The sequence below is a fragment of the Camelus dromedarius genome, unplaced genomic scaffold (genome assembly GCF_036321535.1).
Source record: "Camelus dromedarius isolate mCamDro1 unplaced genomic scaffold, mCamDro1.pat HAP1_SCAFFOLD_164, whole genome shotgun sequence".
NCBI classification, from domain to species: domain Eukaryota; kingdom Metazoa; phylum Chordata; class Mammalia; order Artiodactyla; family Camelidae; genus Camelus; species Camelus dromedarius.
The window spans coordinates 1,722,879-1,738,928 of NW_026989842.1; the positions used below are offsets into that span (position 1 = coordinate 1,722,879).

Sequence of the window (16,050 nt, forward strand, 5' to 3'; positions counted from 1 at the left end):
TATTATTATTATTATTATTATTATTATTATTACTATTTTTATTATTACTATTTTTATTATTATTATTATTTTATGAATTAATAACAAGGTATCCCTCACCCCTGCCCATGGCTGGTGGAAAACCAACTGAGTTTTTATTGAGTTGTTTTCCAAGGAGTAGAGATGAGTTATAAACTGAACACATCTTAAGGCAAAACAGTCGGAGTGGTTTTCCAGCAGGCCAGACAGCTATGAAGGGTTTTCAATAGAGGCCCCCAGAGGCTGAGAGAGAAAGCCTCGAGGACCCTACAAAAAGCTGCCCAAACTGTCTTCTCCATGGCAATACTGAAATAGGAAAGAACAAATCTGACTCCATATTAGATCTGTTCCTTTGACTTTAAAAAAGCCAAGTTAATACTCTCCGGTCTTTTCATGGGTTATGATGTCACAGAGGAGATGGACAGGTCAACAAGGAACCACTCTGCCGTGATCACGGAGCCGGGGAGCGGGATGGGCGGCAACATGTGTGACGCAGTTGTAGCCGTGCCCGCGTTTCTAGGCAGGTACCCAAAGTCGCCTCGACAAGGTGTCAAACACTTGTGCCCACGTCCTCATCACCTGACATGTATTAAAGAGAAATGGAAATGTATAAAAGGCCAATACCCTTGGTGGGTACACCGTCCAAAGAGCAAAGTCACAGTTTGACAACTGGCCATCTCGGTTCCCTGGGCTTCATTCTTGGAGAACCTTAAAAACCACTCCTCTGTCCTTAAGAAGTGCTGCATATTTGTCCTATCTTTGGCTCAGGGATGGAGCACGTTCAAGTGAACTTTAATGTCTGCACAGATTTGACTGTCTTTCTCCAGGTTCACTTGTCCATTCTAAAGAGACCTGAGCTAAGTCCATCCTCCGTAAGATCTATTCCCTCCAGTGACTGCTCATTGAGCCTGCAATTAAGAGCCAGCAGAACAAGAATGTCCTTAGCTAAAAAGTTCACCCACCCTTCACTGCTTTCTTAATCTCCTCTCCTGGCTAATTGCAACAGACTATCACCTCCCTCCACCAAGCTCCCCAACTATGTCAGTTTGTCTCCCCAAAGAGAAGGTAAGGTCCATAAAAGAGGAGACAACTCCATAGTCACGTCTGAATTCCTAGCATAAAGTAATGTTAAGAAATAGAACTATGATTATGGCTTCTTTCCTTTAAAACCTTTCTGGTTATTTGATTGAGACCTTGGAAGACAGGTGTTTGCATTCAAGTATCTTGATCCTCAAGACTCTGGAGGCCTTTTTCGGAATGGCTGCTCACTGATTCATTCAAACCACAGCTTCTCATTCCAGGAGTAGCTGTGATTCTCTGCCAGGAGTTTGTGGTTACTCTCATGCCAGAAGAGCTTTAAACTATATCCTTACTTTGGATTTGTTATTTTTCCCCTCTTCCAAAAAAATTGACTTTCCTTAATGTCTTACCTTGAGGAATTTTTTTTCATAGTTAACCCTTTAGTAAACCATGCTTCTCGGGATGGGCTTGGCCTTACATATGATCAGTCATCCAACTCCCATTGTGAGAGGACTCGGGCTCACCTCCTACCCTCCAGTCAAGGCAACTGAAACTCAGTACAGGAGCCAACAGGCACCCCAGGGCTTCTAAGGCTCGCGTATCACCCAGAATCCCTGCTTTCTGGTTTGTCTTGGCTTCTGAGGATTTCCCCTCACTTTCTTCACAATTAGCTGTGCAGCTTGAAAGATGAAGAAGGAAGGTTTTATTTCTTAATCAGCATTTTAAGAAACTTGTGTAATGAAGGTTTTCACGAGTTTCTAGAACCCTCCGTTGCCGAGACAGAAAACACACTAGATATTTTCTAAGTTTAGCTATCATGTGTATTTTTTCTTTTCTTTTGTTTTCTTAACTGCAAATAGACATTTTTTAATTAAAAAAAATAAGGCCCCAAATAGGATAGAGACTTGAAGGGGCATACAAAATTAAAGGGCAAAGACAGAAAAATGATAAATACTCTACAAGGTTAATATAATACTTACACTATGGATCAGATCAGCAATTCTCAGTAACAGCTAATTGAAATATGTCCATGAGGTAAAACGTCTCTCCTGTCAGGAGATGGCTAACAGAAAATAGAATTAAAACAACAAACTAAAATTCTAAGTCTGGCGAGGTACAGAATTCTACCAGCTAAATGTGTCTTCTTCTGGAAAAGAGGGAGGCTCACCAGCTCTTTACTGTGGAGCCTGAGCCCAGGGGATGGCGGTGAAGTGAGCTCTGTAAGTACCCAATAGCAAACTTGTGATGAATAAAGAGATGTGAGCTTTGATGACAGAGATGATACTACTATTCACTTGTCCTGTAAAGTATGTCTTCACGTTCAGTGATCAATACCTCAGCGTCCTCAGGGATTAAGATTATAGGAAAATTCACAGCCCGGGCCCAGACCTCCTCTTTGAGCTCATGACAATGCACTTAGATATCTCAAAGGCAACTCGAGCTCCACCTGCAAAGAGCTGACTTCACGGTGCTCCTCCCATAGCCGTCCTACCCAGGGCCCCTGGTCGGGGGGCAAGGTCTCCCTTCCTCTCCCAGCTCAGGCCCATCACTCACAGATGTGACTGGACCCCACCTTCAGGGCCCAGATTTCCTCAGTCACCGAGTCCCACCACCCACACCTGAACTACCAGGTACTCACTGGCACTCACTCAGCACTGACTGTGTGCTGGGGACCACGCTGCACACTGTGAACACGTTATCTCACTGGATCACCACAGCAGTCCTGGGAGGTCGGTACATCACTTCTTCAATTGATTAGATAAATTGTTTACTTCCTTGAGTGCATCATCCAAAGTGACACAGCTACTCAGCCACAAAACTGGGACTGAAAACCACTTGAAAATTCTACACTCCTACACCTGGCAGCCACCCTAATCTGACTCATCACATCACCTCCTGCAGAGCCTTCTAAATGTTTCTAAGCATTCTACAAGACAAAAGTGATCTACGAGAGCACCCCACTCCCCTACTAAAAATCTGTCAATGACGGTCCACTGCCCTTAGGAGAAAGCCCCACCGGGCCTGAGCACAGCCCAATGGCCCGGCATCCGCGTTCCCTGCGCGGCCTCGCCGCCTCACCCACCACACAGATCTACACGTGCCGTGTCCAGGACAGGGATGCTGACTCCGTACAACCCGGGGCTCGTCTCACTCAAACAATGATCACCTTCTTCAGTGTTCACCCTCTTCACTGCTGACGGTCAGAAAAATATTTTCTCAGGATGAATCAATATCTTTTTCCTTACAACTTCCTGTCATTGATAATGAGCTCCATCCAAAATACAGAAGACCTAATTCTCAGTCTCCTTATCTGTAAAGTGAGAATAACAAGGAAATATATGAAGTTTTAAGTGAAATAATATACATGTGAGGCTGAGGGACAATTCCCAACATACAGTAAGCACTCAATATGTGCTTACTTAATATTAATAGGAATATATTGCATTCCAGCAAAATTAACTCAATGTTTTATGGCTTTGTCCAACAGACTACAGACAAACATTTGGACGAACACCTTTGAGCAGATCAGCCCAAGCGTGCTGGGAGAGGTAAGCACTGACTCCAGTTACAGCTGCAGCCAACCAGCACTACGGGGCTGGGGCAGTTTGCTCAAACTCTTACATGTTGCTTGAGAATTTAGTTGTCATTAATGAATAAAGACAGGTGTTCTTTAGTCAAAATTCCTGAAACATATATCTTCAAAGATTGATGCAAATTTGATTTCAAGTACAACACTCTCACTAGAAATTATTTGAAAATGATAGTCTTAGCTCCTATGCACATCAAAAGGGCATGATCTTAATGTATCTGACTACACCAGAAGTGTTGTTTAAAGGAATTTAAGATGAAGCCATCCTAAATAAGCTCTCAGTATCATCTTCACAAAGCCCCACCCAAGGGTCTCATTTCTCACTTCCACATAGGTGTTCAGGTAGCTTAACCTGGGTCTTGGTTTCTTATAACACGGGGGTGGGAAGAGTTGTGGATAGATTTATGTAGCAAATATAAACCTAGAGTATTTGCTGTGTAGAAATCCTAGAAATAAACAAATTAATATATAGTCCTACCCTCAAGAAGCTCAGCCTTTCCATTTACAACAGCATTAAAAATAAAATGAGAGATAAATTTAACAAAAATTTACAAGATTTGTACATTGAATATTTTGATGTATCACCGAAATAATACTTAAAAGATCTACATATATGGAACACATCCCATGTTCATGGAATGGTAGACAATATTGTTAAAAACGTTAAGACTCCCCAAAGTGAGTTACAAATTCAGTGGAATCCTTATCAATATTCCAGCTGACTTCTTTGCAAAAATTGAAAAAGTGATCCCAAAATTCATATGGAAGTGCAAGGGGCCCAGGTCAGCCAAAACAATCTTGAAAAAGCAGAGCAAAGTTGGAGGACTCACTTTAAAGGGTACTAAAAAGCTATAGTACTAAGTCAGAATGGTACTGGCATAAGTTTGGATAAATAAATCTATGAGACATGGGAAAAACTTACATTTACAGTCAGTTTTCCACAAGGGTGTCAACAACACTCCATTGAAAGAATAGTCTATTCAACAAATGGTGCAGGGAGTGCTGAGTATCTGCAGGCAAAAGAATGAATCTGGAATCTGGACCCCCATATTTTAAATAAATAAAAATTAATTCAAAATTGATCACAGACAGAAACGTAAAAACTAAACCTATAAACTTTCTAAAAGAAGACACAGTATAAATCTTTGTGGTCCTAGGATAGGCTTTGGTTTCCTAGATACAATACGAAAAGCACAAGTGATAGAAGATAAAAGCAGATAAACTGGACTTCATCAAAGTTAAAACCTTTTTGTTACAAATTACATCATCAAGAAAGTGAAATGACAGGGGAAGGGGGTATATCAAGTGACAGAGTGCATGCTTAGCAAGAAAAATAAAATAAATCAATACATCTAATTACCTCCCCTGTAAAGAAATTGTTTTAATGCTTAAAAAAATAAAGTGAAAGGACAATCTGCAGAATAGGAGAAAAATTTTGCCAAGCATGTATCTAAGAAGAGACTAGTATTCAGGATATATAAAAAATGCTTACAACTGAACAATACAAAGAAAATCGACCCAATGTTTAAATTTGCCAAGGATTTAAATAAATACACAAATGGCCGATAAGCACATGAAAAGAAGCTCAGCATCACTAGCCAAATCAAAATCAAAATGAGTTCTCATTTTACACCCACTAGGACGGTTTTAATCAAAACATGGACAATAACAAGTGTCGTTGAGGAGGCAGAGATACCTCATTTGCGGCCAGTGGAAAGGGACAATGGTGCAGCTTCTTTGGAGAAGTCTGGTGTTTCCTCAAAAGGTTAGAGTTATATGGCTCAGCAATTCCACTCCTACATGTAGAGTCATCCCTCAGTATCCTCGGGGGGTTGGTTTCAGGAACCCCCCACCCTGGATACCATAATCCAAGGATGTTTGAGTCCCTTTACAATCAGCCATCTGGATCCATGAAGTGGAAACTACAGATATGGCGGGCCAACTGTACAGCCAACAGAATGAAAACATATTCTCACAAAAACTTGCACATCAATATTCATGGCAGTATCATTCAGAGTAGACAAAGGTTACAAACAATATCCATCCATCAATGAATGGATAAACAAAATTACCAAGAATAGGCCCACAAACTTTTGGTCATTGAATCTTTGACAAAGGAGGTGAGAACATACAATGGAGTAAAGACAGCCTCTTCAGCAAATGGTGTAGGGATAACTGGACAGCTGCATGTAAATGAATGAAGTTAGACTACTCCCTCACAGCATACACAAAAATAAATTCAAAATGGCTTAAAGACTTAAACATGTAGACAAGACACTATAAACCTCTTAGAAGAAAACAAAATCAAAATATCTGACATACATCTCAGCAATGTTCTCCTAGAGCAGTCTACTCAAGCAATAGAAATACAAGCAAAAATATACAAGTGGGATGTAATTAAACTTACAAGGTTTTGCACAGCAAAGGAAACAGTAAGCAAAACTAAAAGACAACCTATGGAATGGGAGAAAATAGTTGCAATAAATGAGACTGACAAGGGCTTAATTCCCAGAATATATAACACCTTTTACACTTGATAAGAAAGAAAAACAAACAATTCAATCCAAAAATGGGCAGAAGGCCTAAAGAAGCTTTTCTCCAATGAAGACATACAAATGGCCAATAGGCACATGAAAAAATGCTCAATATCATTATCAGAGAAATGCAAATCAAAACTGCAATCAAATATCACATCTCACCAGTCAGAATAGCCATCATTCAGAAGTTCACAAACAATAAATGCTGGAGAGGCTGTGGAGAATAGGGAACCCTCCTACACTGTGGTTGCAGTTTGGTGGAGCCATTGTGGAAAACAGTACAGAGGTTCCTCAAAAGACAAAACATTGACCTCCCATATGACCCAGCAATCCCACTCCTGGGCATATATCCAGAAGGAACCGTAATTCAAAAAGATACCTACACCCCAATATTCAGAGCAGCACTATTTACAATAGCAAGACATGGAAACAACCTAAATGTCCACTGACAGATGACTGGATAAAGAGGTTGTAGTATATTTGTACAATAGACTACTATTCAGCCATAAAAAAATAATAAAATAATGCCATTTGTAGAAACATGAATGGACGTGGAGAATGTCATTCTAAGTGAAGTAAGCCAGAAAGAGAAAGAAAAATACCATATGAGATCGCTCACATGTGGAATCTAAAAAAACAAACAAACAAAAAGATAAACTTATCTACAGAACAGAAACAGACACACAGACATAGAAACCAAACTATGGTTACCAGAGGGGAGAGGGTGTGGGAAGAAATAAATTGGTAGTTCAAGATTTGCAGATACTGAGTATGTATAGAGTAAACAGCAAGTTTATACTGTATAGCACAGGAGAATATATTTAATAACTTATAGTAACTTATGTTGAAAAAGAATATGAAAATGAATACATGTATGTTCCTATATAAATGAAATGTTGTGCTGTACACAAGAAACTGATGCAAAATTATAAACTGACGCAACATTATAAACTGACTAGAATTCAATGAAAATATTTTTAAATAGAGAAAAAACGAAAAAAAAAGAAAAAGGATATTATAAAACCAAAACAATAAAGTACTGACTGAGGCTACAACATGGATGAACCTTGAAAGTTTATACGAAAATAAGCCAGACACAAAAGGGCAAACAGTGCCCTTTTAGGTGAACTGTATCTAAGCCTTTATTGTACTATTCCAGTAAATTTTCTGGAAGTTTGAACTCTCAAAATCAAAATAAAATGTATTATTCATTAAAAACCTAAAATGATTCCTCACAGGAGGGCTTTAATTATTAAATGCAGAAATGCATGTAAAGCTCCTGGAACAACACTTTGCACGTCCACACACAGTCACTGCTGTCACTGTCACTCAGAGGGTGGTGCCAGCGCTGATGAGGGCTGCCTCCAATTGCTCCCCTGCAGACAGGAGTGAGGGCCTGGGCTCTGACAGGAAGGGTGACCGGGAACATGGGTTAGACAGAGCCACGCCCCAGACTTTGTATTACCCAACTTTCTTATACAAACTGCTCCATGTAACATAAACACGCTACAGGGATGTATCTTACGACACAGGAAATATAGCCAATGTTTTACAATAACTATAAATGGAGCATAACAATAAAAATTGTGCAACTATTGTACACCTGAAACTTATATCATATTGTAAATCAGCTATACTTTTATAAAATGTTAAAAAATAATTTTAAAATGTTATCACTTCAGTATTCAATTCGGTTTTTAAGTAACTAATAAACAGCTTAGAATGTATAAAACATTTAAGTGTGATAAGTTTGTTTACATATTTATTTACTTTCAGCCTCCTGCTAAAAGAGAAATTAAACAATTTTTAACACAGCTTAACAACCATAACAACAAAAAGACAAAAGTTAGAGTGAAAAGAAAATGGAGATTCAATACTTAAATGAAACCAGGGGGAAGTAAACTCATAAAAACGAATGCCATGAAGTCAGGGTAAGTGTTAAAGGCCGACTAGAAATTCAGCCGTAAGATTCTTGGCAGCTAAAGCAAAAAGTAAAAGATGATGGGGCGGGTGGTAGAGCTCAGTGGTAGAGCGTGTTCTTAGCGTGCACGGGGTCCCGGGTTCAACCGCCAGGGCCTCCTCTAACAGATAAATACACCTAATTACCTACCCCCCCAAAAGAGCCCCAATGAAAAGAAAAAGAGATATTTCTTTCCTAAGAAAACCTGATGTTAAATTTAGATTAAATACTTGAAAAAAAAAAGAAAGAAAAATAGAAAAAGATGAGTGACACAAGCGATAATGCCCGTGAGATAAATCTGCGGTGGCTGCTGGCACGTCCCCATGTCCCACGTGGGAAAATCTGAAACATCCTTCTCACCACTCAGAGTCATCCTCAGCCCACCCCACCCCTCTCCCTGTTAAATGCAGGAGCACAGGCAGGGCCCGGCCTTTGCTCTCTCTGTGTCAACACAGTGAGACAGGATGGAAGGGGCCAGAGCACAGCCATTCAATGCAGGCCACAGCAATTAACATCAAAATGGTGAAGGATTCAACCCCCAGTAGGCCTTGAGGCTCAGGATGAAGAGATTTTACTTCTAGCAGATCTTGAGCTTCATTATACACCCGTTGTAATAGTAACATGGTGAATAACACGCCCCAAGGCACCATGGCCATCCCAAGGCTAGCCACAAAAGGTCACAGTGTGGGAAATGGCCAACTCCCTGGGAATCCCAGCCCCTTGCCCTTAGGCTGCTCCTTCTAATTATTAGCATATAAAACAACCAAGCCCATGAAAACCAGCAACACAGCGCCACCTCGCGGTCATCACTCTCTCTCCCTCTTCGGAGAAGGCCCACACTTTGTCTGTGGAATGTGTAACTACTTTTAATATGAGCACCCAACCCCCACACCTCGTGGCATTTCTCCTGCCTTCCAATGTGTCTCTGTGAATAAATCTACCTTTACTCAACAGTGGCTTGCTCTTGAAACCTTTCCTGCATGAAGCCAAGGACCCACGTCTGGTGGGGCACATTCCAGGGGCTCAACCAAAGCCTGGGACACAGCCCTTCCCATGCCCCACTTATGTTTTCTTGTATCAACAGGACTGGGATGTGAAGGGAGTTCTGAGGCCCCAGCTAAGGGACAGAAGTAGCCCCCAGGACCAAAATGGCGGGCAGCCCCTCCCCCAGCAGGGGCCCTGAGGTCAGCCCGGTTCTCTGTGGTTCTCTGTTGTGCTGACTCCCCAGCCAGAGAGCGTTCTCCTAGGCCTGTCCCCACAAAACCCTTTTCTCCAAAATGCAAGCACATCATTTCACAGTCCTCTTATTCAACCAGGAAATTTTCAGCCCACTTTTTCCTTCCCTAGTAAAGAATCTATCTGTCCTCCCTCCCATCCCACCACTTCTTTTTTGTGAGAACTCTGTACTCCCCATACACCATCCTGAACGCAGGTGCCTTGCTGGCTGGGACCGAGATGTTTCAGTCTCACACAGCCTGCATCCTTTCACTTTCCCCTTTCTACCTTAAAAAGCCTTTCCTGTGTCTCCCACCCCTCTGATTCTGAACTTCACAAAGTGCTGAGGTTGCATGCAGTCACTGTGTGCAAACCTCCCAGGTTTTGACTAGGTTTCCTTCACAAGATCTTCATTTAGGAGCTTCATCAAGAAGTTTAAAGAGTCTTTTCTTACATCGGAGTGGAGGAGCCTGCATAAAATTTAAATGGCCTTGAAGAGAGAGTTAACCAGGGACAGAGAGGTCATAGGTCTTAGTCAAAAGTGTCACGAGGCAAAATGTTCTTCGAAGGCTCAGAGTGGCTTCTGAACACGGAGTCGGGAGGGAGGAGGTGCCAGGCTGTGAGTGGGATGAGTGACACTGGGTACGCTACCCCAGCTGGGGAAGTATTGGATTTTGTTCTAGTTTTCCAAAGAATTTCTTACCACCTTTTCTCTTATTGTTACATACCATTTCCTACGGATTAAGAAAATCAATGTCAGTCATTTGGGCCACTTGGTAGAAGCTACACGATGCCATTCACAGGGCTGGGATGTAACAGCCACACCAGTCTAGGTTGAAAGACCAGTGGGGGTATTTCCAAGGTAATCACGGGCATGCAGCAAACTCCCCAGCTTCAATTACCTCATCTCAAAAGTGGGGCCAATAAAACTACCAAGCAAAGTGCGTGATGATTATGGCCGACATCTGTTTACTAGGTAAGTGCCCGTGACAGCTGACACTGGATTAAGAATGAATATAATCAACGAGGCACAGTCAGCCTGGTTACATGCACCCTGCCTTCATGCCTAGTGCAGGAGCGGAGTTTGTTTAGCTGAAATGAACGCCCCCAGAGCAGCCCGGAAGGGAAAGCTCCCAGCTCTGCACGGCGAGGCGTGTTCCTTTCCTTCTCTGAGCTGATAACAGTTTACAGTCGTCTGTTTTTACATTTATCCCTTTAGTACCTGCCTCCCCTCCGGAGTTTTTGCTTAAGCAGAACAGGTCCAGGTTTGTGTTGCTGCCTGCCGGATATTCTGGGCTGGGAGACAGGCGACTCCACGTCTGGCTCTGGTGCTGAACGGAGAGGGCAGAAAGCCCAGGGGCCCATGCTGAACAGAGGCCCCTGCACCCAAAATTATGGTTTGACTTTGGGCAAATTACACCGTCTTCTTTACCCTAAGATTCCTCATCTGTTCATGAAAATAACTGCCCATGGCACGTAGAGTTTCAAGGATTAAAGGAAATCACCAAATTCACAACCTATTCAAGGGGCTACCAGTACGTCCTCAACAGGCACATGCTATCTTTACGGCTGTAACACACGCTAAGCGGGGCGGAAGGACACAGTGAACACTGCTATGTGCCTGTTGTTTCATGTGTGTTATAATACTGTTTAAACTTACAACAAACCCAGGAAGAAACGAATATTATAATGCATATTTCACAGATTCACCAACAGTTTAATGGAGGTTACACTCTAGTCCAAGGTCCTTTGGTGAGGAAATGGCGATTTAAACCTGAATCTGAGCCCAGGCCTGGGCTACACCTCTCTCCAATCCACCTCACCACTTGCCTATGAAATCCACCTGTCCAATACACGTTTGCACAGGTCAGCTCTTAAATGCAAAGTGTGCCACCGTTTGTCAATGTTTGTTAATTACCATAAAGTGCTCTCAGAAACCGCTACAGAAAAGACAGGTTGACCCACATCCCTGCCAACAAAGAAGAGATATTCTGCCTTGCGTTCTCCTGTAATGTGCAGAAACCCTTCCCTACACCACCAAATTCAAATGTATGCTTCCTCCATGTTTATGTTTGCACACGGCTTATTAAAGTAGAAGGTACCTGCAGTAATTCCATCTCGTTTCCTTTGCAAGTTTCCAGATTATCCACAATCAGTCTGTGAATGAAAATACTACAATGTGAATTAAAATACTACAACCATGTCAGTAAACAAAGAATGCTGAAACCAAGTCATCAAGGCTGCCGCCACCCCCCAGTGCGGACAGACCTGAAGCCCAGCCTCTACAGCCACTCACAATGCTGCCCTCTGAACAGACTGAGAATAAGAAGACAGGATAATTGCCCTAGATAGCTAGGTGCTTGTCTAAAGAATGAATCCAGTGAGGTCAAATGATACATACAAAGGCACTAAATTCTTTAACTTGAGATGCCTGGATTTCTTTAGATAACAAGCAATCTTTTATTGTTCCAACTCCCTGGTCTTTGTTGTAAAGCTCCTATATAATCCTAGTTCCTCCCCTACTTCTTGGGAGCAGTCCCTCAGACAGATTTGAAGGCTGTCATCCCGCCTCGAGTCCTCCCGCCTAATAAAGTGTAACTCTAAACTTTCAGGCTACACATTTCTCTCAGTCTACAAGTCCCAGAATAGACACAACTCATCAATTCTGTAATGGAACACACTGGATCAGGAACCAAAAGCGTGTTCTAGTCCAGAAAAACTACGGGTCCCTCTTTCTTTCTGTCATTATACAATCCCACCAGAACTCATTAATTTGCTGTCTGCTCATCTGGCAACCAAACTCAGAGAAGAGTCAACTCAGCAGAGTGCTCTACTCGGGAGAACACCCCGCAGCAGCACTGCAGGCTACCTGCCCTCCCGCACGCTCTGCCGACCCCTAGTGTCCTCCGTGGAGACCAGGCCAACAGAGGTGTTCCCAACAGCTGCAAAGTCCCACAGATTAAATAAAAGCATTATATTTTCTACGATATGTTATATATATTACCATCTCTGAAAACAGCTTTGCCAGAAGCCCAAATTTTCCACATTAATCTGCATAGGCAATTCTGGCCCCCAAGGGAAAACAAGTCTTATGACGATGCTAAGGCGTCCAAAGTCCTCTCCAGGACCATCAACCAAACTGCCTGCAGGCCTGCAGCTGCAGGCGGCTACATGTCTGTTTTTAAAGCAACCCCTTCCTGCCCTCGGGCGCTACAAAGTCCCTCTATGCCCTCCCATCTCAGGGTAAGAGCAGCCACTGCAGAAACTTGCAGGGCAGCACTGACAGGACTGGACACAGAGGATAAGAGCTAAACTAAGCCTTCTGATGACACGAGCTTGTCACTGTGTCATTTTACAGATGAAGGTATATATAGAGAGGTGGGGTAATCTTGCTCAAAGTCACACAGCTAATAAGTGGCAAAGTCTATAACTCAGCTCCACCCTCTGGCGTGACGCTCCAGCTGGGACACCCACAGGGTTCTCTCGTGCCTGCCTGACCAGTCCTTTACTGTCACTCATAACCCACCACAGTGTCTGACCCTAGCCTGACTTTTCAGCCTCTTCTCCCTCTAGTTTCTCAGGAACAAGGCTGCTCTGGCCACTGTGTGACTTCCGGCTCCCCAAACCCTCAGTGCTCAGGGTGGTCTTGCCTGTGCAACCAGCACCCTGCTCAGAGGCTCTTCCTCCCCTGCAAGAGGATGTTTCCACTCTCCGCAGGGACACCCCCTCAGGGAAGCGCTCTTCTCCCCCTCAGCACGGCAGGTGTCCCAGGCCACATCCCGAGCTGCCCAATTAGGACTGCCTGTGCCCAGGTCTGCTAGTCAGACCAGCAGCCTCAGAGCGAGGGATTATGCCCGGGTCTCCCTGCAAACCTACTGCCCGCCTCACAGCCCCCAGCCAGTAGGTCACCTGGAAGTCACAGCAAGTGCCCCACCCAATCCCGAAACCTCTTCATTTGCCAGCACCGCTGATGACTGGTCTCCAAAGTTTGGTCAGTTTCACACAAAACAGCAGCTTCCACTGAAGCTGAGGGTTTTCACTTCTGCTCCCCATCCTTAATGGAAACGTCAATGGAAACCAAAAGACCTTTTCTCAACCCTTTTCTGATGACACATTCCCACCCACAATACTCACATGCTCAAGAGCTTTGGGTCCACGTGATTTTGTTTCCCTTATGCTAAGTGGCTCAAAACACTGCAGGATTCTTTCTCTTTTGAGAGTATTTGTTTGTACTGAGTTTATTGACTTTAATCTCTTTTTGTCTCTCTCTTAAGTGTCCCTAGCAGTTGCCACTTCTTACTCCCTTCAGCAGCCTCCCTCCCATCATCTAGTCTAGGAAATCATCTGTGATGAGGGGCCCGGGGGCAGTAACAGAAGATGGAACAAAGGTACAGAGAGGCTACATAATTTGCCCGAGAAGATCAGCTTCAAGCCCCAAAACTGTGTGTCACGTCCCTCTGTTTAACACTTATGCTAAACTAGTTAACTTTTTATAGATTATGGTTATAAACAGATGAGGTATCAAAATACATAGAAGGACACACATCAACTCTAAGATGTTTATTAACTCCACTATTTTGTTTCTATTTATTTTATTTCTATTAAAAAATATTAGGAACCTCTGCAGTCAATATAACAAAATGTTAATGGGTGTTAAATCCAGAATATAGAGGCGTAAGTGTATCATTACTCATAAGTATTTGTATGCTCACAAGACAAAATGACTTGAACGTCTCTCTCCCCTCCCCCTACTCGCTACTGGCTCTCACCTGAGCTCCCAGACCACACATTTAACAGCCTTTCACTTTATCCACAGCTGAACTCATCAGGGTTCCCCCAAAGCTCCCTCTGCAGCTTTCCCTGCTCAGAGCACAGCAGGACCATCATTTACCTCATTAATCCACCCAGAAACCTGGGCCTTACTCCATCCTATCTTCACAGACATCATTCATCCTTTCCTTTTTACCATCTAAACATGCCTAAAATCTGTTCGTTTTTTCCCGGTGACTGTCCCACTGACTGTCCCACCGCTCAGGTAGAAGCCACCAACACTGCCCACCTGGACTCACGAGTCTCCCAAGTGGCCTTCCAGCTGTTCTCCCCTACTTGAGACAAATTAGATTTTGTCACTCCCGTTCTTTTATGACTCTTTTCAAACCTAGTGTTCTTAGAAGAAACTCCAAGTTCTTCACATGGTGAAGGTGTTTGCCATGAAACTGTCAGCTCAGGGAGGGCAGGACCCCCCTCCTCCTTGGCCCTCCTCTTTCCCTAAGCCCCGCCCTCTCCCTCGGCCCCGCCCTCTGGCACAGCGCTGGCTCAGGAGGACCTGCTGAGCTACACCAGCCTGTATTCTAACCTTGGTGTTCAATTCTTAGCAAATTGCTTCACTTATCCATACAAATCCAAGGTAGATTAGAAAGATTTTAGATGTTGAGCTAGACTATTGATTTGGGGATTTTGCACTAGCAACCTGCAATTACATGTTCTAATGATTCTGTCTTCTTAAAACCACACCCAGATTTAAGGAGTTATTTGTGGAATGTCTTCGGAGTAAAAGGGACTGTACTTTTACAGACTTTATGTTGTATAACATGAACAACCCGGACAGGGTCACAAATGGAACTGCCTCACAAGTGACAGAAGACAGGTGAGAGGCACAAAGCAACAGGTCGCAAAGACGGTAAGAGCAAATTTGTTTTGCCAACCCCCCCAAAAATGCCTGAAAGAACCAAAAATTCTGAATTTTGAAAGTAAAAGATTATCATATAGTGAAATAAAATAAATAATCCTCTTCATCAGGGTTTCAAGATCTGACTCCAGATTTTTTAGCAGGCCGTACTGAATCCTAGCACAGAAAAATCAGATGGACTAGTGGTGAGTAAGTTCCAGGAAAACTGCAGTAATTCCTCCACTTGTGTAAGGACATACACTCACTTGCCGAAGGTGAATGTAGACTGCATTCTGGAGAAATTCGGAAGCTTCCAGGCTCCGCTTCTGGATGCCGAGGACACGCACAGCTTGGAAGCATGCTTCTAACTCAGTCACCGGAATTCTTACACTGCAGGGGGAAAAGGAGGCCCTCAGTCGATAGCAGAGATGTTCCTGTCGTGTATCACAGGCCGTGCCTCAGGGACTCAGTGCCCTGCAGCAGCCCGGCCCCAGGCGAGGACCCGAAGCGTGGCCCACCGAAGCAGGAGGTGCACTGTGCTTGAGAAAGCCCATCCCCGATGGGGGCAAGAGTGGCTGGTGGGGTTGAGTGAACATATAAATGCCCACAGAAATATGCCTGCATTCATTCAAGTGATACAAGCAACAGTAGCAGGCTATTTAACAAAATTTCAAATTTCAGTGGAAATTTTGCCATTCCTTTCCGCTTGTCCCCTGCACTCTGAAACAGGCTTAGGCTCTCTCACACCTGCAGCTCTGAAGCAATAGTTGTGAAGTCATTTTACTTTGCTGCAAGTATCCTCGGTCCCCTTTTAACTGTGTCTGTCCTCTCTTAACACAGTCGGATATCTTCCTGGATCTCTACCTGAGTTCCTTTCTCCTCCTCCTCAGATCCTGAGATAAAGGACAAGTGAAGGCACATGACCAGAAAAGGCACTGTGGACTTGACTGAAATCCACAGTGACCCCCTAGGTGAGTGCTGCCCACCCCTTACATTCGATTTTCAAGGTTCTGCAGAGGGTGACATCCAGCCCAGAGAGGTG

General features: G+C 43.5%; 1 long non-coding RNA gene across 1 annotated transcript; it reads right to left on the reverse strand.

Moving 5' to 3' along the window:
• Window positions 1–1,836: 1,836 nt before the first annotated feature.
• On the reverse strand, window positions 1,837–5,705 carry LOC135320914 (uncharacterized). The gene is made up of 2 exons (XR_010380289.1): window positions 4,551–5,705; window positions 1,837–3,349 (listed from the first exon to the last, which is right to left on the reverse strand). It is a non-coding gene; the product is annotated as an uncharacterized LOC135320914 (long non-coding RNA).
• Window positions 5,706–16,050: the final 10,345 nt, after the last annotated feature.